Source organism: Ambystoma mexicanum, chromosome 3p (genome assembly GCF_040938575.1).
Source record: "Ambystoma mexicanum isolate Mex_15411 chromosome 3p, UKY_AmexF1_1, whole genome shotgun sequence".
Classification (NCBI taxonomy): domain Eukaryota; kingdom Metazoa; phylum Chordata; class Amphibia; order Caudata; family Ambystomatidae; genus Ambystoma; species Ambystoma mexicanum.
In genome coordinates this window covers 780,889,968-780,915,062 of record NC_090925.1, presented here as the reverse complement: position 1 = coordinate 780,915,062, position 25,095 = coordinate 780,889,968, and the positions used below count along the sequence as shown (strand labels likewise).

Genomic DNA, 25,095 nt, shown 5'->3' with positions numbered 1-25,095 from the left:
ATGGGCCTCATTACGGCTTTGGCGGTAGCCATGCCGCTATTGGCGGCATGGCTGCCTCCAAAACCGGGTCTGGGTTCCCTGATTGGGGAATTATCGGGCCATTCCGAATTTGGAGGGGGCGGTAATTCCTCCCTGAGGGAACCTGGGCCCGGACCTTACCCATACCTATTCAAGCCCCCACAGGGCTCAATGGGAATGGTTGCAGAGAGCTAACAACGGCCGATTATGAACGGCCCATTGTTAGCTCCCTGGTCCCCTCGCGGGACCCGGTAATGACACCTGGTTTTACCAGGCGTACTCACCGGGTCCCGCAAGGGGACCTTGTAATTTTGCAGAATGGGATTAACGGGTCCGCCTCCATTAGCGGAGCCCGTTAACCCATTCTGCAAAAGTCATAATGAGGCCCTATGTCTGTATATAGGGAAAAATTGTCATACCTGGAGCAAACTTATCGACTAATTTATCTCACCTAGTACATATTCACGATACAAGAGCACTAGTCCCGGAGGATAGCTCAGCGGCAACGTGCTTGCTTTAGAAACAAGACGCCACAACACAACATAGGTTCGATCCCGGGTACGCACTTTAATAAGCGTGTTATAAACACACAACTAAGACAAAAAAAATTCCTGTAACAGCGCCTCGATGCCCCCCCTGGCCCCGCTGTGTGAGTGCGTTAAAAATGCAAATAAATAAATAGTACATATTCGCTATACAAGAGCATTTATGTCCAATAGCCACATAGGGAACATTTCAAATGATGTGGCTAAAACTCGAGAATGTACATTAATTGCAGACACTCGTTTATAATGATCATATTAAATTGTTTAGCTCAGACTAAAAGATATAACTTTTGGAGTTGGCATTTCAACTCGGGGGCCATCTTTGTTTGGGACAGATATTTATGTGTGACGTCAATGACTTAAAGAGACCAAATGAATATTTGCGAGCAAATATAGTTGTGCATAGGCCGCATTACATTTGTAAAATAAAAACCGTCCTCAGTATTTCGCGTTATTTGGAGTTACATTAGCTATAACGCCTGTGCTTTAGCTTATCTAAAACGGTTTATTTAATAAGCAGGAACAGAGCAAAACAATTAAAACATTTTGAAATATAATAAGGCCTGCTCATGAAATGTTCATTCATATCATGTACCCAAGAACATTTATAATTATAGAAGTAGAGGAGGTGTCAGATCCATCATAAATAGTTTCCCAACCAAACCCCTTCATTCTCCTCCTTTGTTGTCATTTTGACTCATGCACCGGGATGTAGGCCTAGTTTCCACCAGGAAACCATTGCATCAAATTTCATACTGCATACCTCTGGCTTATTTCAGCTTCAGGCATTATCAGACCTTCTTCTGCCCACTCAGGCAACAGCCTCAGCTTTGTCTGTTTAGCTTTTTTTTATATTACGACCTTCAATCACCTCCCGTCTTGATCTGCTTGATACTTTCATAAACCTTGTAGTCTCTCCACCAAGGCCTACACCTCACACAACAAGGCATTTGCGACAGATCCCTTAGCAATTTACCTCAGATTATCAGACTAGTAAAGCTTCCACCATGTTTTTATAGCAGTCATACCAAGAATTCTGACAAAATGAGGCCCTGCTGCAAAGAATAAAGAGGCTTTGCAACCATAAAACGGTCAAGTTTCCTGGAGTAATCGAGGCAGCCCACAAGCCAGCGTTCTCATCACAATGTATTAGTAATGCTAAATGAGATACTAGGGAAATATTTTGAAAGAACATAAGATTACTCCCACCACTTCAGGCCCTCTTGCAAAAAAACAATAGTGGCAACTAATCCAGGATGAATTACAAAAAAAACTTGCACAAAATTCGGACTGCAATGCTTGAAAAAAAGATGTTTACCATTTCCTATTTCAAGGAACCAATGAAACACCATATCTGCGACCCTGCAGTTCCTCAGTTCAATTTGCATTCAATATCAGAGAGCGTACTAACAAAAATCATCGAACAGATGAAATCCTCCCATTGCAGAGGAGACGCATGCTCATCTATGATCATTAAAACATGTTCCCCTTGTCTTCTTAAAGCAGTGTGCATTTTTATAAATGCCTCCTTGAAGTAGGGAAAGGTACCTGACGAGTTAAAATTAACAATGGCCACTCCTATTCTTAAGAAACCTTGGGTTGGTTAGGGAAAATCCACTTAATTTTCAGCCTATATCTAATACGCCTTTTCTACTTAAAATACTCGATCAGGTTGCCTATAGGCAGATTGCAGAGCATCTGGACCAACATCCCATTCTCCAATCCCATCAGTTGGGCTTTAGAAAACAATACGGAACAGAGACCTCACTTCTGGAGTTGAAATCCAAACTTTTAGCCCAGATGGATAAGAGTGCGTTATCTCTTGTCATCTCTTTAGATCAATCAGCGGCCTTCGATTTAATCAAACATTCCATCCTTATTCCCAGACTGAGGGAGGTCGCTAACTTCTCTGATATTGCAGCATCTTGGATTGCATCCTTTCTCGAGCGTAGGAGTAGCAGAGTGTGCTCTAACTTAGCTGAAGCAACACCGTTACCTGTACTATATGGTGTCCCACAAGGTGCCAGCACCTCGCCTTATCTTTATAATCTCTTCATGGTCCCCTTCTTCTTTATGTTAGAAGAGGAGGGGGTAATGTTTTCAAACTATGCAGATGACACTCAATGTGTAATCCCCCTAACTGGGTACGATGAGAAGGACAAGCTGGAAGTGAATATCATTTTCACACTAATTGAAAAGTGGATGCTGGACAACTATCTTACCCTTAACCGGAGTAAGACGGAACTTATGATTGTAGGCAGCCCTTATCTCCTGAGTAAATTCAATCAAGCTTATAGCTCATTTAAATTGGGAGACAATATTATATCGACCCTGTCTAAAACAAAAATTCTCGGAGTGACTCTAGACCAGACACTAAACATGAAGGAACTTGTTACAACGGTTGTCTCCGGATCGGTATATTATGTCAAACTGCTATCGCATTTGAGACCCATGATTTTCCGGGAAAGTGCAGAAACTATCGCTCGAGCAATAATTGGAGCAAAAATTGATTATTGCTGCAGCCAATTGCTGGGCATTAGCCAGCATGAACTCCATAGGCTGCAAGTGGTTCAGAACTGGGCAGTCAGAGTCGTTCTCAGACTATCTAGGCTAGACCATGTATCAGAGGCCAAGCGTTCGCTTCACTGGTTACCCATCGAATCAAGGATCAAATTTAGAGTCCTGGTGATAACATTTAAATGCAAATTACAAGTCCTGCCTCCATACCTGCAGTGCTATATTAAGGAAAAAAACAATATGAGAGCATTAAGGTCTGAGAAGCAAAACTTTATAGTGCAACCTAGATGCAAAACTACAAAAGCTGAGAATGGAGCCTTCTTTTTAAAAGCTCTGTCTCTCTGGAATCAACTGCCAGAATATATGCGCAGCCATAACTCTCTTCAAGCCTTTAAGAAAGACCTGAAAACATGTATGATTGTCCGCGCCTTCATGCCTGCGGGTCTATAGTGCGATTATAAATGCTATGTAATGTAATGTAATTTAACTGTCTGTGATTCACCCTGTGCCTTAATGTCTATCATTTACTCTCTTCTTTCTCTACTTGATCTGCCAAAGTAGATTATCAAATTGAAGTTTATGTTTGTGCCACAGTCATGGGGGTTTGTTATTTGATGGTATTAAGATGTTCAAGATCTCTGCTCCTTTTGGTACATTCATAGCCACTCTAATTTTCTCCTCGATCATGAATGGGAGGCCAAAAGGCTAGGTCCATTTGTATTCTAACACTTTACAAGAACTGCCTGTATGCACTGAGTATAATGAATTCAATTATCATTTATTAATATTCAATCTCTTTTAAGTATCAATCCATTCAATGTGATACAAATTAAATCAATATTTCACAAATTATCATATTCAACATATCAACAACAAAAATCCAACAACCGTTGGTGCTCAATATTGACATCAGATTAAATATCACATGTCTGGTAGTTGGTAGTAAGTTAGCACGAGACAGAACATTGCATGTGTAGGAAGAGCATTAGGTTTCTTAGAGAAATGGATTTTTGTTGTTGATACGTTGACTATGATAATGTGTGAATTATTGATTTTATTTGGATGAACTGTAATTAATTGGTACTTAGCAGCGATTCAATATTAATAAATGAAAATGGAATGAAGTATTCTCAGCGCATACTGGCAGTTCCTGTAAAGCGTTAGAGTTCACTGTTTTGACACATTCAGGTGGAGCTCCTGAACATGCCTCATGCAGCAGTTATTCATCAATTAGCTGAAAAATATTGTTTTCAAATAGAGTGACACAACAAGGATGATTACAGGTTTATTTAATAAGTCCATTTGTATCATGTCTCTATCATAGATAACTCCACAGTGATTGACCTTATCGCCCTTCTTATTGCCAGTTTTGCAGGTGCACAGTCTTGCAAAATTGTGATTGGGCTCCCTAAAAATGATCTTGTGAGCAGTTGTTATACTCACCCCCTTGCTCAATTTGATGAAAGAAAGATCTAATGCATTCCAGGGTATCGCTGTGTTCCGAGCCCTCCTTCTACAGATCTTAGACTTATATTTTCTCTCCTCACAGGTTTGCAAGCCGTCCATTTTGGGTTGGGATACAGCCGGCAGGTCTGACTCCACACACACATGAAGCTCACTCTCCCAGTGATGATATTTCTTTTGTGTTTTCAGCGGCCGCTGCTGAGAGTTCCAATTGCAAGGAGGACAAGTTTAATATCTTCCCTAAATGAGTTTGAATGAACAGTTTGTTGATCACAACTGTACTTTCCAGTTGAGAGCAGGCGAGTGATGGGTCCGCTAAATGTGCCACGGTTCACCCCTCCCTTGCTGGGGACCAACCGTTTCCTGGCTTGTTCCAGAAATACCTCCATTCCTGTGGCCTTGGGTTGTCCCTGTCCTGTGATCTGGTTAGGGTTGTCTGCTGCAGAGCACCTGCTGGGGAGCTTTGTTTATTGTATTCCTCAGTAATGGTGATACAAATCCCCTTAAATGAACCAGAAGATGCTTTGTGGTTGCAAGTTACAGTTGCTGTATTGAGAGGAGCTCAGACCTGCAATACAGTTCTCACATGGGGTGCTTCAAATGAGAACTCCCCTAAACTCACTGCAGACTATCCGCTTGTATAAACGGGTATTGCCACTCCCCCTCCCAAGCATCAAAGTGGTGATCTGCCTGAAGACCAGCAGCAGGCAAAGACTCCTGCTGCATCACCCTGTACCAAGTAGGCTGTGCCAGGGTCCACCCGAGGAACCAACACAATGATTGCACCTCAATATCCAGTGGTCCAAGTTGCCCCCATTTCCGTCTGAGGGCAGAAATTGCACCTCAGCTGCTCTGACAATTTCACTTGGCCTCTTGCAACTTTCTGGGCCCCCATTCAGCTTCCGACTACAAGATCCCCCTATATGGCCGTCCTTCATACGTGAGCTACCGCGCAGCAATCCCCCGGGTTTGGATTGATCCAATTATGCACCTCAGCCTTGCCAACTGTCAATCACCTACATTTGTCATCAAGGCGAGAGGGTGCCCGAATGTGCAGCATCACTGATCCATCATCTTGTGACATCTTCCCCATTTGGACCTGCCACACACTAGACCCTCATCCCGTGTTTTCTTGGATTGTCACTGTCCTGATCTCTGTGACTTCCCCCGGGTTCCGCATCCCACCATGAGTCAGGATGACGTTTCTACATGCTCTAAAGAGGATGGGATCTGGAGCGCTCTCAGAGCACATCTATCAAACTGCCATTTGATCACACTTCCCGTCCATTCAAGAATATCTTAATTACTCAATAGGTATTTAGACCATTCCGAGTGGTATGCTAGGAAAATATCCAGTTGCCTTGACTGAGGATCTTCTCTACCTCCCGCTCTTGAATGTTTATGTAATTTGATGAAGCCCATACAAGTTATTTGGGAAATGTCTTCTACATTATTTTCACTTTTCCAACTACATGATGTTCCAATGGGTTGCATAAAAGTATTTTGATCACTCTATTCTTTTTACTTTCTTTTTTTACTACCAATTTAGTGTTTTAGAGTAAAAAAAGGATACACATTGTGCATGCTGGCTGAATTTGATGACATCCTTAACCATTGATTTAGCCTACAGTTGAAGTGTGCCCATTTTTTTAGTTTACAGTTGAAGTGTGCCCACTGATTCAGCCTATTGTTTAAGCGTGCCTACTAAATTAGCCTACTGCCCACCTGCTCCTACTAAACTGAATCACTGCCCACCCACGGGCCACTGTAGTGTCCAACCCTATCCCTATCATACATGCACACCGTCACCTACAGCTTGCACACTCTCACCACCTTATTCATTACTATTCTCCTTGGGTATTGTGACTGGCTCCCTCCCCCTGGTGCTCTAGCCCCACCCAACCTAACCATAATGTCATTAGATTGCCCACCTATCTCGGGGCCAATCAAATTATTCAACTATTTTTTATGCATCCCTTGCACTATAAATCACAGGAACTCTAGACTCCGATCTAGACGACCCAGGAGTCCCGGGTTCAAAAGGCTGCAGCACCAGTGCCATCATGCCTTACAATGGAGAGCCATAAACATGGCTTTCCCCCTCCCCCTATCCAGGGTAAGATGTGTACTATGGAGAGAGTTGTTTCCAGTCACCTGCAAGAGAAACAAAGTGCGATAAATACAAGTACCAGAATCCTTAGAGACATTTTGTCAATTAACCTGTAACACCTAAAAAGGAAATGAAGACACGCCTGAAAAGGTAAAGAAATATAGCCTCCCTGAAGATTGATGGAGTCATGAAAACGTTCTGTTGGAGGAGTCGTCAATGCAGAAAAGCTTGACTGGCAACAGAGTGCGTGCCTTGTCACTAATTCTTAACCGATCTAGACTAACCAAACTGTACGAACCCCTCACAAGATCTCTCCCCCCAATTAACAAGAGAATGAACAAGAACCTTTTCACCCATGAGAAGGGCATTAATGCCAACATGGGCAACCACAACCATGCTAGCCACACTACTATCTCTCCTATCTCGCATGACACCATGAAACAGCATACTGTGCACAAACTAACTAACCCAAACCCTGCTTCAGCCACCACCGAGGCTCACCTAATCAAAGGAGCCCTTATAAATGCTAGGTCCTTGGTTGCCCATGCAACGGACATCGCTGACCTCATACTGGCAGATAACTTGGACTTCCTGGCCATCTCTGAATCATGGCTACATGACATCCTGGCCCATTGGGAACATTTGAGGAAGATTTCTACAATCTATTATCTAATAACCTGAAAACGACCACTCAACTACTACTACTTGGCGACCTCAATCTAGGATGTAACAACCCGCTAGATTAACACGCCTTAAACATAGCCAATATTGTGTCCGAACTTGGACTTTCCCAAAAAATTAACAAACCTACCCACAACAAATGGCGAACTCTGGATTGGGTGGCTACCTACAATTGTACGGCCAACATCACCTCTATCTCCCCGCAACTGTGGACGGACTACTTCCTCGTGTCTTTCACACTGTCCACCATTAGACCACTCCCGTTGGTCACTTCAATTGCCCCACCTTGTTTAACAAGGAACAAAAAGAATATTACAGTGGACAATGTGATCCCAGCCATTCTGCCAACCCTTAACTCACTGGCAGACCTCTTGGATCCAAGCACATTGGTCAACGAGTATAATCAAGTTATGCTTACTACACTTGACAAAATTGCTCCACTCAAACTTCGACCTAGTAAGCCCAAACTTCACTTATACAAGTGGTTTACCCCCCAATTAAGGGACCTATGATTACTAAAGAGGAACAGGGAAATCAACTGCAGACTACTCCCGTCAGAAAACAACAAGTCCAAACTAACCAAAATGTCAGCCCAATACAAAAAGGAAATATGCCTGGCTAAACCCAATTCTTACAACAAACGTATATCTAATGCCAATTCCAGTATGAAGGAATTGTTCACCATACTAAAGGAATTAGAGTCACCTATTCCCACACCTGATATCTGCATCAAAAACAAAATATATGGTGCTCAGAAATCCAACAGGCACTTTCCAATAAAGTAACCACTCTACAGAACAAAATAGCCAAAAAAAAAGCTTCCCTTAACTTATCATCAGAGCTGAATAACTCAGCCTCCTACCCCATTGAGACACCATCTGACACCATCTGACCAACTGGCTAGATTCTACTTTACTAAAACTACTACACTTGAGGTAGAACAAGTTATTATGTCACTGAAGCCCTCCAAATGCCAGGGTGACCTTTGCCCAGCACAGATTATAAAAGACGCTGCAAATGATCTTGCTCTTTTTATTTCCAAACCTGTCAATGTCTCCTTCTCCTCGGGCATCATTCCCACCAATTTAAAACATCTTGGGTGCTCCCATTGCTAAGGAAGCAAACATTAGACCCTTTAATTCCTACTAACTACCGTCCCATCACAACGGTACCCTTCTTGCTCAAAATACTGGATAAGATTGCTTACACTCAGATCCAAAAATATTTGGAACTCCACAATCTCTGGGGAGCAAGACAATCAGGCTTCCACCCCCTGCATGGAACGGAAACCACCCTCATCGACTTGAAATCCCAGGTTGATGAGCTAAGAGACAAAGGCAAAATGACTATCCTCCTATTACCAGACCTCTCAGATTAATTCGACCTTGTGGACCGTAAGGTTCTATGTGGACACCTGGACTCGGCGGCCCACTTTTCCACATAGACCATCAAATGGATAGAATCATTCGTGAGCGACAGAACCATGAGGGTCTTCTCCCCATCAGCAGCGGCGGACTCTATTCCCATCAGGTGCGGTGTCCACCAGGGATCTTGTGTATCCCCTACATTATACAATATATTCACCAAGCCCCTGTTTGATGATTTGGACCTTCTGGGTATCACCTACACTAATTATGCAGATGATTCTCACATTCTCCTCCCACTTTCCGGGCATTACGACAAGGATTTGGCTTTGGTGAAGAGAATATACCTCATCATCCAGGCATGGATGGCTACCCACGGTCTATGCCTGAATGATGACAAGACTGAGCTCCTTATCTTGGGCACCCACTCTAACCTAAAGAAATTAGGCCAGGAGTACTCATCCTTCACGATTGACAGGAACCTCATCAAGGTGCCAAGGAGGTAAATACCCTCGGCTTCTACCTTGACTCTACCCTTTCCTTCAACAAACAGGTGAAATCAAGGCCTCGGCCACCGCTTACACCTGTAAACTCATTAGGACAGGCAAACCCTTTTGTCGAATGACAATTGTATGATCTTAGCCAGAGCCTTGATACTTTCTAGGCTAGATTATTGTAACAACCTTTACATTGGAGCCAATAAATCAATCATTCAGAGGATACAAATCCTCCAAAATAACACCCCCATCCCCTTACTGCTCCCCCTCCCTCCAGCACTATCTGAAACGTTGTCAGGCCTAGTACGATAGCCGCTTGTTTTGTTCCTCTCCTCCCTTTCTGCACCCCTCTCCCCCACCTTTTGTTTTCCTCCGGCTCTACCAGAAATGTCGTCAGGCCTAGTACGGTAGTCGCCTGTCTGTTTCCATTTCCTTCTCACTCTCCCGCTCCCTTCCTTATCTATGTCTTAGCACTTGCACTATCTGAAATGTCTCCAGGCCGAGTACGATAGTTAATTTCACATCCTTACTGTTCATGGCCTGTAAGACTGTCGTTGTATTTTCCCTTGTTCCCTCCCTTGCCTTGAAGCACTTTGAAACACAATGTGTTTAGGCGCTATATATATATAAACTATCATATCATATCATATCATAAGAGCTGCACTTGGTGCAACCAGAAGATCACATATCTCAGTGACTAGGTGACAAAATAACTGGCTCTCGACCCAAAACAAAATTCTCCTAAAAACTGCTTCCCTCACCCATAAAGCACTCAACAATGCTGCCCCCAGCTATCTCATGGATAGATTCCACAGGAGAACATCCATCAGACCTTTGAGACTTAGCAACAGGAACTGCCTCACCATTTCCAGATTCAGACTCACTAAGGTAGGTGGCAATAGCTTTCCCGTGAAAGCTGCCAAACTCTGGAACTCTCTGCCACATCCACTCAGGGAAGATCAACCATACTTGAATTTTAGAGGCAACTACATCAACTTTCTCAAATCTACCGACCTGTTGGCCTGGCTACCTACTCCTAGGTATTATGTATGCATAGTCAATCAAATATCCTTAACCTAAAGTCTGCTGCATATAGATTTCTCTCTGTGTTTAATCTGATCATTTGCCATACTCTTGCCTATTTCCTATAATTTTGTTTAATTTGTACATATGTTGTATCCTTGACTATCTTTTGTAACAGATAATTTAAGCTTTGCATCTGTTGTAATTTGCTGCGCCCTGATACCCTTGGGTCTGGTGCGCATTAAAAATGAATCAAAAAACAAACAAACCAAAATTGAAAGTTGGCACCACTACAACTGACTTGTAGAAATGGGAACCTATCCACAACCGACATCAATGATCAGAAACCTCAGCCTTTTCATGCACAGTGCCCTCACTCTTACACTGTGGTTAACATTAATTACCAGATGCTGCTTTTTCCAACTCCACACTATGAGTGCCATCATACCATATCTGCAATTCCTGCATAGCACCGTGGCAGTCATCACAACTATAGGTTCCTGGGCATGGCGGAAGTAATGAAGTAGGCATGAGGAAGGGACTGTCCTCTCGGAGTGACTCACCACACTTGATAATTGCTGCAATCTGTAGCCTGTGAGCTTTAAGAGGTGGCTGGGGTCTGTGGGAGAGCCATGAACTGTGAGGAGTGGTACAGTTCTCTACACAAAACAGATAGCGTTTTGGTGCAGCTCTGCTTTGTGTTGGAGCCTGTGAACTCTAAATGGTGGCAGCCCCCTATGGCAGAGCCTGTGCACTTTAAGGGGAAGGTGTGGGAGTACCCATTAACATTAAGGGATGGGTACCCTCTGTCGGAGAGCTTGAAGCTTTAAGGGGTAGCTTCCCTCTATGGTAGAGCCTGAGAACCTTTAACAAGTGGTGATTGTGGTTGTAACAATAGCAGGACTCAAAAACTCTACTCTTGCAAATGATAATTTCATGCGAACGTCAGCCACTAATCAGAGCCTCTCAGCCACTAGTATAGCTCTCAAATGCACAAAATTAGCCTGATACACGTTTCGTTGTCTAAAATGTACCAGGTAACATATCATTTTCATCATCCAAGCTGGCATGTTGGCTATTGGAAATGTGGTTACATAGTCTTCCACGATAAAGTGACTGTTTCTTTTTTATATGTCAATTGTTCAACATGCTGCACACAAAGGCTTCTCCTGCAGTTAGAGACAATAGCCCCAGTGTTAGGGTTGCTTTCTCTAAGTGTGTGTTTGAGGTGTGTTTGTTTGTTGTAGGAAAGGAGGTGTTAGGGTTGGCTCTTATACTTGCATGTGTGCTGAGCCAGGATTGATGTCACCATCAGAATGTAGGCTGTGAGTCTGGAGTGTGAGATTAGAATGTTTGGGGTTGAATGGGTTCTAACCCAGGCAGTTAGATTATGTGAGCCTGGGTGGTGGGAGCCAGTGGGCTCCTGTCCCTTTCCTCTTTATCTCCTAATGACTTGTTGACATCTGATCCTGTAACCTAAGAAGCTAATAAAGTAACCACTATGCGTACCTGGCCTGTGTATCCTGAGTGTCCCTTGGAGTGAACCCTATGACCAAGAGCCGGTCATAACAATTGGCGACGAGGATGGTCCAAGGTAGGGTGAAGGAGGACCTTGGAGTGGACACCAAGTGAAGCAAAAGGAGATGCAGGTACCTGTGTGATGTCATGTGAGAGAGGAGAAGAGACTCTGCTGCGGGGGGTGCAGGCAAGAGGACAAGTGAATGAAAGGAGAGAGGGAGAGCCCACTGCCCCCCATAGACTGTTTGTGCCCACCACCCAGGGCTGTTTGAGCCAGTCCACCCAGGGCTGGAAGGGACAGCCTGTCAGAGGAGACCCCTGGGAAGAAGGGAGAGTGCCCTGTTTGAGGCCAGGAGTCATTAGAGGCTGTCCAAGAGTCTGGAGAAATGGAAAGCATCCAGGTCTAGAAGAGACAGCCTGTCAGAGGAGACCCCTGGGAAGAAGTGAGAGTGCCCTGTTTGAGGCCAGGAGTCATTAGAGGCTGTCCAAGAGTCTGGAGAAATGGAAAGCACCCAGGGTTGTTTGAGTCAGCCACCCAGTACTGCTTTAGTCAGCCCTCAGGGCTGTTGGAGGCAGCCACCCAGGGTTGTCAGAAGCATCCTGCCCCATGGAGCCTGGAGCAAGGATGGCCTGTTGGAGTCTGCCAGGAGCAGGTCCCCTGGTACATGAGGATACATTGGCAGGTTTGCATGAGGCTGCCCAAGTGTGCCACCATTTCCTGAGTGACTATGCCAGCATTATTTAAAAAGGGGAAGTGTAATTTCCATGCCAAGTAAGCGTAATTGTGCCTTTTTATGCACCTGGAGGCTAAAGGTTTTAATGAGAATAGACGCTATGCTGATTTGGTCTGAGGTGGGGACCATGCAATGAGAAAATGGTTACTGTTTGGGTTTGGGTATGATAGTAGTTTTTGGGGATGATTAGTTTATGCTTGCAGAAGAAATTTTGGAGTTTCATTTAAAAGTAAAATGTCATAATGGATTGAGCAACGATGTGGCAAGCAGTGACTGAAGAGTACTGTTGTGCATTAGTAGTGAATTACCATGAGAAGTATTAGTGAGTATGATGTTGCACTTAGAATAGGAGATGCATTTTATTTTAGATGTAACCATTTTGAGGCATTGCAGGTTGGTTTTAGAGTTGGCCCCAATTGGCAACATGGACGTTTAGGTCTCATTTAAAGTTGGTTTCCACATTTGTGTTGTGACAGGGGTTGTGTGATAGTGCCACATATGAGGTTGATTGAGGTGGACAATCAAAGGGTGTTGATCCTATTATGCTTAGTATAACATTTTGAGGCATTTTAGCATATTAGGTTACCTGTTTAATGGTGACATGGACTTTTAGAAAATGTGACTTGGATGTACTATGTTTCAATGTTCTGATCATCCTAAGACTATGTTTTGCTTGTGTGTGTATGGTGTGAGATTTGTGATCTTAAAGCACAATAAGAGTGATGTTGGTCATTAATGGTTACCACAATCTTTGAGTCATTTCAGCATTTAGAGTTGCCCATGCTTTGGCAACATGGACTTTTAGGAAATGAGATCTGCAATTTATAATGTGATTATTGATATGTCATTGCAATGCTTACTATAACCATTTTTGAGGCATTGTAGGCGTGATGTTCTGTTTGTGCGTGTATGGATGTGCAACCCATGATGACTGCCAGAGTGACTGCAGCGCTCCTTAGCAGTTAACATTCTATGCCGGGGTTGTCTGTATTTTGAACATCCTGTGTTTGTGTGTGTGTTGTAGCAGTATGTGAATGTTTTAGTGTTGGTGCATGACCAGTGTTGGGTTTTGAAATCTTTTTTATTGTTTTTTGGAATCTGTTTTAATTGATGTACATGACCAGGGTTGGTCAGGGGACTCTGCGGAGTTGGAGGTGTTTGGTGTTTTGAGGCCCTGTGGGGTTAGTGATGTTACTAGTGGTAGGCTAGTATAAAACCTAGTTGGAACTTTGATTAATTGGTTAGTGACTCTGAGTGGTCCAGAGGTACCTAGTAGGAGACTAGTACCATAAGCTTTGCAAAGCTGTGTTTTTGTGATGATTGGTGGCTCTGAGGAGTTCACATGAAACCTAGTGAAGCTTTTATGTTGTTTTGGATTGTGGCTCTGCGGAGCAGTCCAGAGGCATCTAGCAGGGGACTAGTGCCTGAAGCTGTGTGAAGCTTCTATGTTGTTTTTGAAGGTGTCTAGCTCTGCGGAGTTTACTTGAAGCTGTGTGAAGCTTTGATGTTTTTGGTGACCCTGGAGTTGTTAAGGTCCAGGGATTGCTTGGAATTCTGGAGATGCAAGTTACATTGCATTTAGTGTTTTCTTTTAACTTTAGGTGACTTTTGGAATTGTTCTCGAGTCCGCTCTTGATTAATTTCAGAAGCCTGGCAACGTTTCATCTGCAGCTGTGTTCATTTTGGGGTGTTTATTTGGTTTTGAAGGGCTCATTTGTCTGGCCAACATTTGTAGCGTTATGCTGGTGGTGGTTGTTTAGTGACAGCTGGTTGCGTTTCTTTATTGGTGATTAGGTGTGTCTGTGTTGCTTGAATTTTCGAATGGATTTGACAGCGGCATGAGTTGTGACTGTGGTTTCTTGGTGACCCAGGTAGATTGTTGGGTTGTTAGTAAGTATCTTGCGCAGTTATGACAGTACCTGGTTTTTCCCGGTTTTGGGAGTTAGTACTCGGAAGTGGCAGTCCGAGGTTCCTTTGTGGCAGAGAGGAACGGAAGGAGCTTTGTGTTTGGTTGGTCTTGGTAGTGTTGTGGTTTGTTTGCCGAGGTGGGCGGTTAGTGCTCGAAAGTGGCAGTTCGAGGTTCCTTTGTGGCAGGCGGGAACGGAAGGCGATTTGTGATGTTTTGATTGGTTAGGAATGTTAGTTGTGGCGGCTGGGACTGTCATAGGATGTTAGTTACGCCTGTTTGTTCAATCTCTGGGGTTAGCGGAACTCTGCTGAGAGTGAGGTGTGTCTTGCTGTTGTGAAAGTGTGTGTTGTTCTTTATGCAGGAGGAGGAGGTGTTAGGGTTGCTTTCTCTAAGTGTGTGTTTGAGGTGTGTTTGTTTGTTGTAGGAAAGGAGGTGTTAGGGTTGGCTCTTATACTTGCATGTGTGCTGAGCCAGGATTGATGTCACCATCAGAATGTAGGCTGTGAGTCTGGAGTGTGAGATTAGAATGTTTGGGGTTGAATGGGTTCTAACCCAGGCAGTTAGATTATGTGAGCCTGGGTGGTGGGAGCCAGTGGGCTCCTGTCCCTTTCCTCTTTATCTCCTAATGACTTGTTGACATCTGATCCTGTAACCTAAGAAGCTAATAAAGTAACCACTATGCGTACCTGGCCTGTGTATCCTGAGTGTCCCTTGGAGTGAACCCTATGACCAAGAGCCGGTCATAACACCCAGCCACACTAAAAACTCTGTTGTACTGCACAGTAGCACAGGCTGCTTAGTTAGTCCATAGCACTTTTCACAATTGCCGGTGGTTAGACTGACCGCATGGGGAACTCATCATCTGTGCTGGATCTGCCTCACATAAAAAGCCATGGGCCCTTGCGAGTTTGCAGAGGTTCATCCCCAGCAATTACACCAGAGGGTAAACCCCACTGAGAGATACAGCTAAGCCACTTGGTGGCCTTTTCGAAAGGTCATAGCAAACAGCAGACATTGGCCAACAACTACCAATGACAGAGTGTCAAATATGCCCATCTAGAGGTCTGCTGTGAGTGTGAAAGTGACCCGTGATGGCATTGCGCCGCTCACATAGCCTGTCCAATGTGAAGAACGTAGAACTCCAACAGATAGTCCTTGAGGTGCGCAGTGGCAACTTACAGCATAACTGCAATTGTCTCAGACCCTTTTTAGCATGGTAATCCCGTCAGAAATCTGGCGCTGATGTCTTTCACAGGGGGACCATTACTGATAAAGCAAGTGATAACCAGGTAAAGGACATGCGCAAATCTGGGGATCTGGATTTTCCAGCCAATTCGTAAGGCAGCAAGGACATGTGTTCCATTGTCTTCTGCAGCAAAGCTCATGTTCAAATTCTGAGGCATTTGCAACTGTGTCTCTGCCACTCCCCCTAGTTTCTCCCAGATGTCAACTCCCCTGTGACTTCTTCCCTGAAATCCTTGCATGCACAATGTTGTCTGATGCAGAATTGACTTTATTCGCTGCCCCCTTGGGACCCCTCTTCTTAGCAGTAAAGTCCACCCAGTGGTCTGTGACGGCCATGTAGTGAATTCTGTGGCCCCTATCCACATGTCCATAGGAACGTGTTTTTAATACACAGACTGCTGTTGGACAAGCCCTATACATTTGTTGTGCAATTCCTTTAACCATTTGCAAGAGGTAAAATGGCATATGGGACCTTTAGCAGTGATCAACCTTTCCCAAATGCTGCACTTTCCCCAAAAGATTGGTGTAAGAGTTAGGTTGCCAATATTAAGCCAGTTTAGCATTGATCAGTCATGTGACTTGTGATATTTTCGTCCTTGTTCAACCTCTATTACAGTGTTTTTCTGACGTAATGTGTGGGGGTAGGTCTTGGTAGAAATGGCATTGCTGCAATATTTTCAGGGTTAATTGAGTTAAGTGGTGGTGTCTGCTTCTTGTCTGATTGTATGCGGAAGGAAGCATGTCAAAGCTTTAGACTTCTTCCATGTCTGTGCATGGTGCTGCAGTATTTAGGACTGCCTTGATGTGGTAGCCATGTTGATCCCTGACTATCATCGGCACACTAATCTGCAGCAGAGTTTGCAAGAGGCCTTTATATGGTTGATGTTCATTCTGTGTGACATTCTGCTATATTTTTGCCTTTTGTTTTCGGCTAGCAACCAGGCTAGCAACACACAGGCTGGGTTCATCTGGAGCCGATGGTGCTGGCAGCGGTGGTAGTGGCGGTGTACTAGATGCCAAGTAATGATGTGCAGTAGTTTCTGGTCTACGACAGTAAGGCTGTGTCTCAAAAAGGTTCATGCGAATGTGAGGGTTGAACTTGTATCACTATCCTAACCTGTGCATCTGTGGTGTAAGCCTCTGTCTTCTCAGCATCACTGGTTTGCAGCCATAATGCACATTCCTGTCTGGACTCAGATCACAATCTTTGTTTTAATCATTATCTAGGTATTCATCATTATCATTATTGTGCAACTTAACCCGGTGATGGCAGTAACAGAAACAGAGACCTTCAATGTTCAATCTCCTCCCACTTGCCGCTTGCTGTTCCACTACACCATGTTGTTGCTCTTTCCCGATCTCGAATAGATACAATCTCCACCACTTCTCCATTCTGCTCCAAAGATAGTGGCTGGAATTGTAAGTGAAGCCTACCCTGTTGGTTGTGGTTGATGTTCTTTGTCGTGGTGCAATGCATTAACAATGTATGCACTTGTGTTGGTGCATGTACTCCAGAGCGGCTTCTGATGGGAGTGTCAAATGTAAGCTGGATGTTACCTTCAAATAACCAGGTTACATTTTGGCACCCAAGGTGCATACATAAAGTGTCACTTCAGTATCCGCTTTCCTGAGGTTTGATTGGGTGCTGACATGTTTCCCAATGTGTCATTCACTCAATGAAGGGTATCATTGCTTCAGTCCCTACATTTATGCTGCTTCCTACAATAGAATTCACCCAAGCATGACTCCTGGACAAGCTGCCTTCAGGAACTCTCTACTCCTGCTCCTCTTCCCACATGTCACCCAACAGCATGCATCGCCACCTACACTTTAAGATACAGACACTGAATTGTATCTGCAGCCTACCGGAATCTCTGCTACGTCCTTCCACAAAAACCATGCAAGATTAACTTTTGCACACACTGCCTCCAGGGATTCTGTGCTCCACCTGCCAAGTGTCACCCAATGGCACATACCTCGTCCACTCATTTCTCAAAAAAGACACTGACTTGTAACTGGCATCTCCCACCTCCTTGAAAGTCTGCAGGTTCCTCCCACAAAACCACACAATAGTGAGTCTTGCACAAGCTGCCCTAGAGACTTTTTTGCTTTTCCTTCTCCCATGAGTCACCTGAAGCACTAAGATCAAGAGATGAACACTGACTGGTATCTGTCACACCCTTGAATCTTTGCCACTTCCTCCCACAAAAGTCACATACTACCTATGCTTAGGCAATCCCTGCCCCTCTGGTTATTCAACCAAGTCTCACCCAATACTGACAGTTATCTGCCACACCCTGAATCTCAGCTACCTCCCACCACAATAATCACATGAGCAAGAGTCTTGCACAAGCTGCCCTCAGGGATTCTCTAGCCCTCCTGCTTCTCCTCCCAAGTATCACATGTCTCGTGAGCTCACTTCAGGAGACGGAAAGTGACTAGCATTTGCCACCTCTCTGAATCTCTGCTACTTTCTCCAACAAAGATCTCACATGCATGCCTCAGGTATTCTGTTCTCTTCCACCCAAGTGTCAACTGATGGCACGTGTGTCATTCGTTCACGTCAAGGGAATGGACACTGCCTGGTATCAGCCAACTCCCCCGTCTCTGATACATTCTCCCACAAACATCATGCAAGTGTGAGTTTTGTACAAGCTTTAATATTCTGCTCCTAGTGATCCTCATCCCAAGTGTCACCTGATGACATGTGGCTCATCCACTCACTTCATGGGAAATTCACTGATTAGTGGCTGATATCTCCAGCCTCCCTGAATCTCTGCGACTTACTCCCATAAACATCACACAAGCATGAGTTTTGCACAAGCTGTCCTTAGGGATTTTTGCTCATCCTGCTTCTCCTGCCAAGTGTCTCCCAAAAGCACATGTCCTATCTACTCACTTTACATGACAGACATTGACTAGTGATTGGTATCTCCTCCCTCCCTGAATCTTCCTTCCACAAAAATCACAAGAAACATGAGTCTTACAAAAGCTTCCTTCCGGGATTCTCTGCTCTTCCTGTTGCTGCTACCAAGTGTTCTTTCCCAATGGCACATGCATCATCCACCCACTTCAAGAGGTGAACAATGATGCGTATATGCCACCTCTCTCAATCTCTGCCACTTAATGCAACAAAGCCTGATTCTCATCCGCACTCACCTCAGAGATTCTCTGCTCCTCCGCTTAGGTGGTGTTAGGCAGAATCACACGGAGTACCCTTTGAGAACACTACATGTAATTAAGACTACAAGTATCAGTACAAATTCACCTTTGGTTCAAGCCTGTAGTACACAGTAAAGTGGTAGCGATGGCTGAGCAGCCAGACTTTTCTCAAGAGTTAGTGAGCAGTAGAACAAGTTACACAGAGGACCAACAAATACAGTGATTCAAATATACACTTACTCAAGGTTTCTTGGTAAAAGAATATACATTTATTTACTCAGTCAGTTTGAAAACATTACACTAGCAAGAGCAGCCCAATATCAAACACTAATAAACCACAAATAAACAACCAGTAAGTAAAAGAACAAGTTTAGCTCCCCTGATGTGGGAGCAAAATGGCACTTTAAATACTTAATAAAGGGGTAAAAAGACAAGGTTATAAGAATATACAGCCCAAATACATTCATAGGCAGGGCGAAGGGTTTCAGTTATACAACCAACAATTCAGTTCATACGACTGGGCCAAAGTTAATGGTTCAGAGTCTTTGTATAGGATAGCACAGTTCTGGTAGTAACGGTTAAGTCTTTGCCACAGAGTTTAGAAGAATTTGGCTAGGCAAAAAGTTTGACAGATATTTAGGGAAGGACAAGCCTTTGAAGTTGAGGAAAGTTCCACGAACTTTCACGATGGCCGAAAAGATTTCCGGACCGTGGTTGCATAGTACCTTGGTAATGAAGAAGAGCTGTAGCTGAGGCAGTTGTTCCTGGCAGTTCGAGCAGATCTCGCTGTTCCTGAGCTTCAGTCGTGGGGACAAGAAGGAGGATGCCGGGAGGTTCCTGCACTGTCCAGGGATGAGGCCAAAAGCTTAGCAAGACGTTGGTTTAAGGTATGAGTGCCTTAAAGTCCACGAGCTGGTTTCCTTCCCTCTGGCTATCCGGTTTTCACTAGCACTCTGATGAAAATTCGACCAAATGGGGATGGTGTCCAGGTGGCTTGCGAGTTGGTTGTTCCCACCAAACTCAATCGAAGAAGTTAACCTTGAAGGGCTTCTCTGTCAGTGGAGTTTCAGGCAATTCGGACCTGCAGCAGGGCTTCACCGGTAGTCCAGGAGTTGCAGCAGTCCTCTTCCTTCAGCTCGTCTTCGGTTCTTTCATTCCAGTTGTCGACTCTGAAGTCCCAGAGACCTGCTTTTAAACAGTTTTCCCCCATTCATTCCAGCCTGGCTGTCACTCACACAGCAGGGTGGCTGTCCTTGCCAGACAGTCAGCTGGCCAATCACGCCACAGTGCATTCAGGTCTCCTAGGAGACTAAGCACAGGGAGTTTCGGGCACCTCCTTCACATCATGTCCACCCCAGACACTCAGGTGCCAGAGGAGGGTTCAGCACTGAAGCCCGCCAAAGGCCAACGAACAAAGGGACCAAACCTGGTTTGGCACGCAGAGTTAAACACAAGAAGGACCTTTCCTAAAAGAAATGGTGAAAAAAGTCGACCGGAGATAGGTATTTACAGATAGGTCTGGGGCGCCATATTGAAAAACATGGCTGACCCGATTTTTTGCTACCGTTGTTAGCGGTCGAGAAAAATCACGGTAGTTTGATCTAAACCACTGCCACCTGCCAATTAAAGTAGGAAAGGGTAACATAGTGTGTGTTGGGTCAGTAAAGAGACTAGTAAAGTCAATTTAACTTTACATGCTCTGGGAGACAGTAGTCAGTCCCAGAGAAGGTATTTAAACCTTGGGAAGTCTGAACGACATCCCTGTGCCACTGCACTGAAGGTGCTGTGTGACACACAGAAAAAGATGATGCCACTGGAGTTGTTTTAAAACTCCATAACCAAAGAACACAAAAGTAAAACACATTGAAAATGAAAAGTTCAAAGCCCCAAAATATAGCAAAAGAGCTGGAGGGCTCTAAGGTAGAGGGAATTTAGCACTTGTGTGTGAAATCTCCCTAACAGGTGGCACCCAAAGACACATATCTCATCTGTTAACTTCATTAGAGGGACACAGACAAGTGACCTAATATATCCTACATTCCTGAATTGTTCCTACTTCCTTCCATTGAAATCACTCCAGGATCCGTAGGAATTCCCTGCTCCCCCTGAGTGTGAAGCACAAGCAGAATACCGTGTGTTTCTCATGGCATGTGGGTAACAGTCACTTAGACAAAGAATGCCTGGTATCCCCTCCTGCCTGTAAAAATATCACTAGCACTTTCTCCAGGCTTCTATAAGTGTCAGACAAATTAAAAAAAAGTCCAGTGACTGTATCTCTCACAGTCACCAAAGCTGCTCTCACTCTCATTAATTCCCTCAACCATAACTTTCCAGATGTCACTTGTGTTGCCCACCCACTTAAAACCATTGAATGCATCACACAGTGCTCCATGAGCAGAAAGTACCCCACACCTAACTTTCTGACTCTGTCCCCATTTATCTATTACCACGTTTTAACATTCTACCTACTGAACTACTTTTACTTCATCCCAGCGTTCTTATCCTTCCCTAAGTTCCCTAAAGCTGACACCAGCAATGGCCGCCTACCTCTCTGAATGCTGCCTAAGACTGAACATGAGATCCAATTATATGAGTGTTAGGTCTTGGCTCCTGTTCTGCAGGCCACTATGAGTGTGAGATAGAAAGTCAATGTGTGCAGAGTGAATACTTGCTCAGAGAATGTTGAGTAAGTGGGGTTGAATGAGTGTTCACTGTCAGTCAGTCGGTGGTTGAGCTAGATTGAGAGAGGTGGCCAGTGGGTGTCGACTTCCTTTAGGTATACTGAAGATGGATGGCTAGTTGGTATGTGTGTTGTTGTAGGAGAGGTAGATATATTGGGTCTGCATTCCTGTTCAGCTGGGTACTAGGAATGTGAGATGAAAGGTGATGTGTGCTGACTGAATGCTAGCTCAGAGAATGCTGAGTGAGTGGTTTTTTAATTAATGTTCGTTGTGCTTGCGCCAGTTGGGGGCTGAGCTAGGTCCCGAGAGCTGCGTGCTGGGTGTCTCTTGCCTTTATCTGTATTTGTATTGTATTTTGGCTTCATTTGTAGTGCTTTAAGTGAACTTCAAATCTAGCTGTGCCTCACACCTGCTCACTGATTTGCATTTTTGTCGCATTCTTAGTGCTGTACCAGTAAGTTCTCCTGGCACTTTTCTGCACTAAATGATTTCTCAAACTTGCTCATTTTCTGTACTATATTTCTGAGCGCTGACAGTCCCCTTGTATGTATGAGCCCGATTTCTGTACCTCTAACTCAGCTGCCCCCTATGTGATCCTGTTTACCAGTGCTAGCTTCTCTGCTCCGTTGGCTCCTAGGTCGCTTTCTGAGTTCTACTGTGCACTGTACATCTCTGCCCCTCTCGCTCCTCTTTTCCCCTTTGACCTCCCATTATTGCCCGTATTGTGCTCTCCATCTCTCCTATTTACTTTTACTGCTTCTCCATCTCCTATCTACCCGCCCTCTCAAAATCTGGTAGGAAGACATTCAGAAAGACTCTCCTGGTCTCCAACCCAGGTCTGCCCATAGCAGACACCTACATCAATGCTTCCCCAAGACAGACTGTTGCTGACATTCTCTTTGCCGTTCCTTCTTCTGACCTATGGACTCCCCATATGGTCTCTGTCCTCTCCCATTTCTCTTCCTCTCCCATTAATGGTGGTTCACAATGGGAAGTGCTCTTGGATCACTTTTCATCATCGAGGTGCACCATCAATGTCAATCGCAATGGCACTGTCATGGCCTAGGGCTCTCAGACCAATCACCTCCTTCTTCAAAGGCGATTACCTTCTCTTTTTAACTTCCCCTCCTCCTGCTGCCCCTCTATCTTGCTTCTCCCCTCCCTCCCCCATCCAGTAGCGGTACCCCACACCTGTACCCCCCTCAGAAAATTTGTGAAGGGGGCAACCAGCTGGGGGTGGAGCGGCCCTGATTTTCCCGGAGTGGGTGCCGGCCACCATCATTCCCACTCAATCCTACTCCTCCTTTGAATGCCTCGTCTGCAGGCTGTCTGTCTCTCCTACCCTCTCCCTCACTCTCTCCACTATCTTTAGGCCCCCTGGTTCTACCCTCCTCTTTCTCTCAGAATGGACGGACGTCTCCTCCTCTCTACTGGTCGCCTCCCCCACACTTCTCTTTCTAGGGGATTTTAACATCCATCTTGATTCTCCTGACTTGGCCACTGTACTCTTTCGTGACCTCTGTGACTCTCTTTCCCTCTGGTCTAACCCACTCTGCCGGTCATACGCTGGATGCCCCTATCTCCTCAGACATTCCTCTCTCCAACCTTCTAACTACTGATCTCTCCTGGTGCGATCACTCTCTCCTCCCATCTTGTGCTTCATGGTCCCCAAATGATGCCTCCACCTGCACTGACAATCTCCTTCTCCATCATTCGACCGATGAAGTGGGGGCCAGTTGCTGCATTTCCCTCTATCTTCACCCCCCCAACCTCTGACTCTCCTACCGACTCTGTACTTGCTAATCTCCATCTCTCCATCTCCAATACTCTGGACATCCTTGCTCCTGCCATGAAGATCCACATGAAGCCTGTCTCCAAATGCAACTGTTGGTATGACTCCAACTTGGCAGCATTGAAACGCAAGTGTTAAGCTGCTGAGTGGAAATGGCAGACCTCAAGTACATCCTCTGACAAACTGGCCTGCCACCTGCTCCAAAGGCAATATCGTTTCGCCAACTACTTCAAGAAGAGGGCTCATGTCCAAGCCTGCATCTCTGATGCAACAAATAACAATGCTGAACTTTTCAAAATCTGCAAGGAACTTGCCAATCCTACTGCAATCTCTGCCTCTCCACGGCCCTCCTAGGCCCTATGCATTGCACTTGCCACCCACTTTTCCACCAAAACTCAGAATATCCGGTCCTCACTGTCATCCACTCCCCACCCCGCTCCTCTCTTGCCTTCTTGGGCCCCCCGCTAATGCCCTCCAACTCTCTCCTCCTTCTACCCATTGCACCGGACAAGGTCTCAAGAAATGTCTGCTCTATAAAAGTCTCCTCCATGCAGGTGCTCCCCTGCTCATCCAAAACTATCAAGGAAAACATCTCTCTCGCCCCTTGCCTGCAGACCTTTGCAACCACTCCTTTTCCACTAGCTCCTTCCCACAACCCCTCAAGCACTCTCTTGTGCACCATCTTCTACTCTACAAAAACATATCTGCAGACCCTTCTTGTCTGGCCACCTATTGCCCTATCTCTATCACCCTTTTCTTGGGCAAACTCATGGAGAAGTTGGTCATCCCCTAACTGGCCCACCACACTGAATCATCCGGCTGCCTCCACGACCACCAGTCTGGCTTCAGAGCATCCAGAGGCATGGAAACTGCTCTCTTGAACACCCCTGAAGCCCTACTCTGAAACCTGGACTCTAACTCTCCCATTGTTCTGATCCTTCTTGATCTTTCTTCTGCCTTTGACACGGTCATTCATACCATCCTCATAAATCATCTCTGGGATACCCTAGTCAACACTGACAGGGCACTGGCATGGCTGGCCTCCTTCCTTTCAAACCGAACATCCAAAGTAGAATTGGGCCCTTTCCTCTCCTCCATCTCACTCACCACATGTGGTGTCCCTCAGCGCTCTATCCTATTGCCATGGCTCTTCAACATTTACCTTGCTCCTCTGGCCCACCTGATCTCCACTTTCTCTACTCACTTCCAGTGCTAAGCTGACAACACTCAACTCTCCTTTAAGCTTCCATCCTCTACCGCCTCTCCTTCCTCTCTCATTCCTGACTCCCTGACTGCTATCTAGGTGTGGTGCTCTGCTATCAATCTCTGCCTTCCCTCACCCTCCTTTGAGGATAAAAACCTTGCGGTCATCTTTGACTCCTCATTCTCCTTCTCTCCTCACATCACAGACCTTGCCAAGAAGTCCAACTTTCAGCTTCACCTCCTCAGAGGCATTCTCCCTTTCCTCACCTTCCCCCAGAAGCTCAATGTCTCCAGAGCTCTGGTTCTATCTAGGTTGGACTACTGCAACAGCTGCTTCTTCAATCTGCCTCTGTCCTCCCGTTGCCCTCTTCAACTAATCCTGAATAGGGCTGCAATAATTATCCTTGACCTCAAGCCCAGGGACTGCATTTCTCAAGCCCTAAAATCTCTCCACTGTCTCCCGGTGACTGCAAGGATCACATTTAAGACCCTCTGCATCATCCACAAGGCTGTCTGGGTCCTGGGACCTTTCTACATCAGCTTTATTTCCCTAAATACCTCCCTGCTAGAGTTATTGGGTCCTCTGGCTCCAAATCTCTGCAGGTCAGGCGTTTCACCAAGTGGGAGGTAGA

The 25,095-nt window shown here is 45.1% G+C and overlaps 1 protein-coding gene across 1 annotated transcript in view; it reads right to left on the bottom strand.

Moving 5' to 3' along the window:
* Nucleotides 1–25,095, bottom strand: part of LOC138579954 (vomeronasal type-2 receptor 26-like) — a 400,387-nt gene that overhangs the window by 100,836 nt on the left and 274,456 nt on the right. The window lies entirely within an intron of this gene.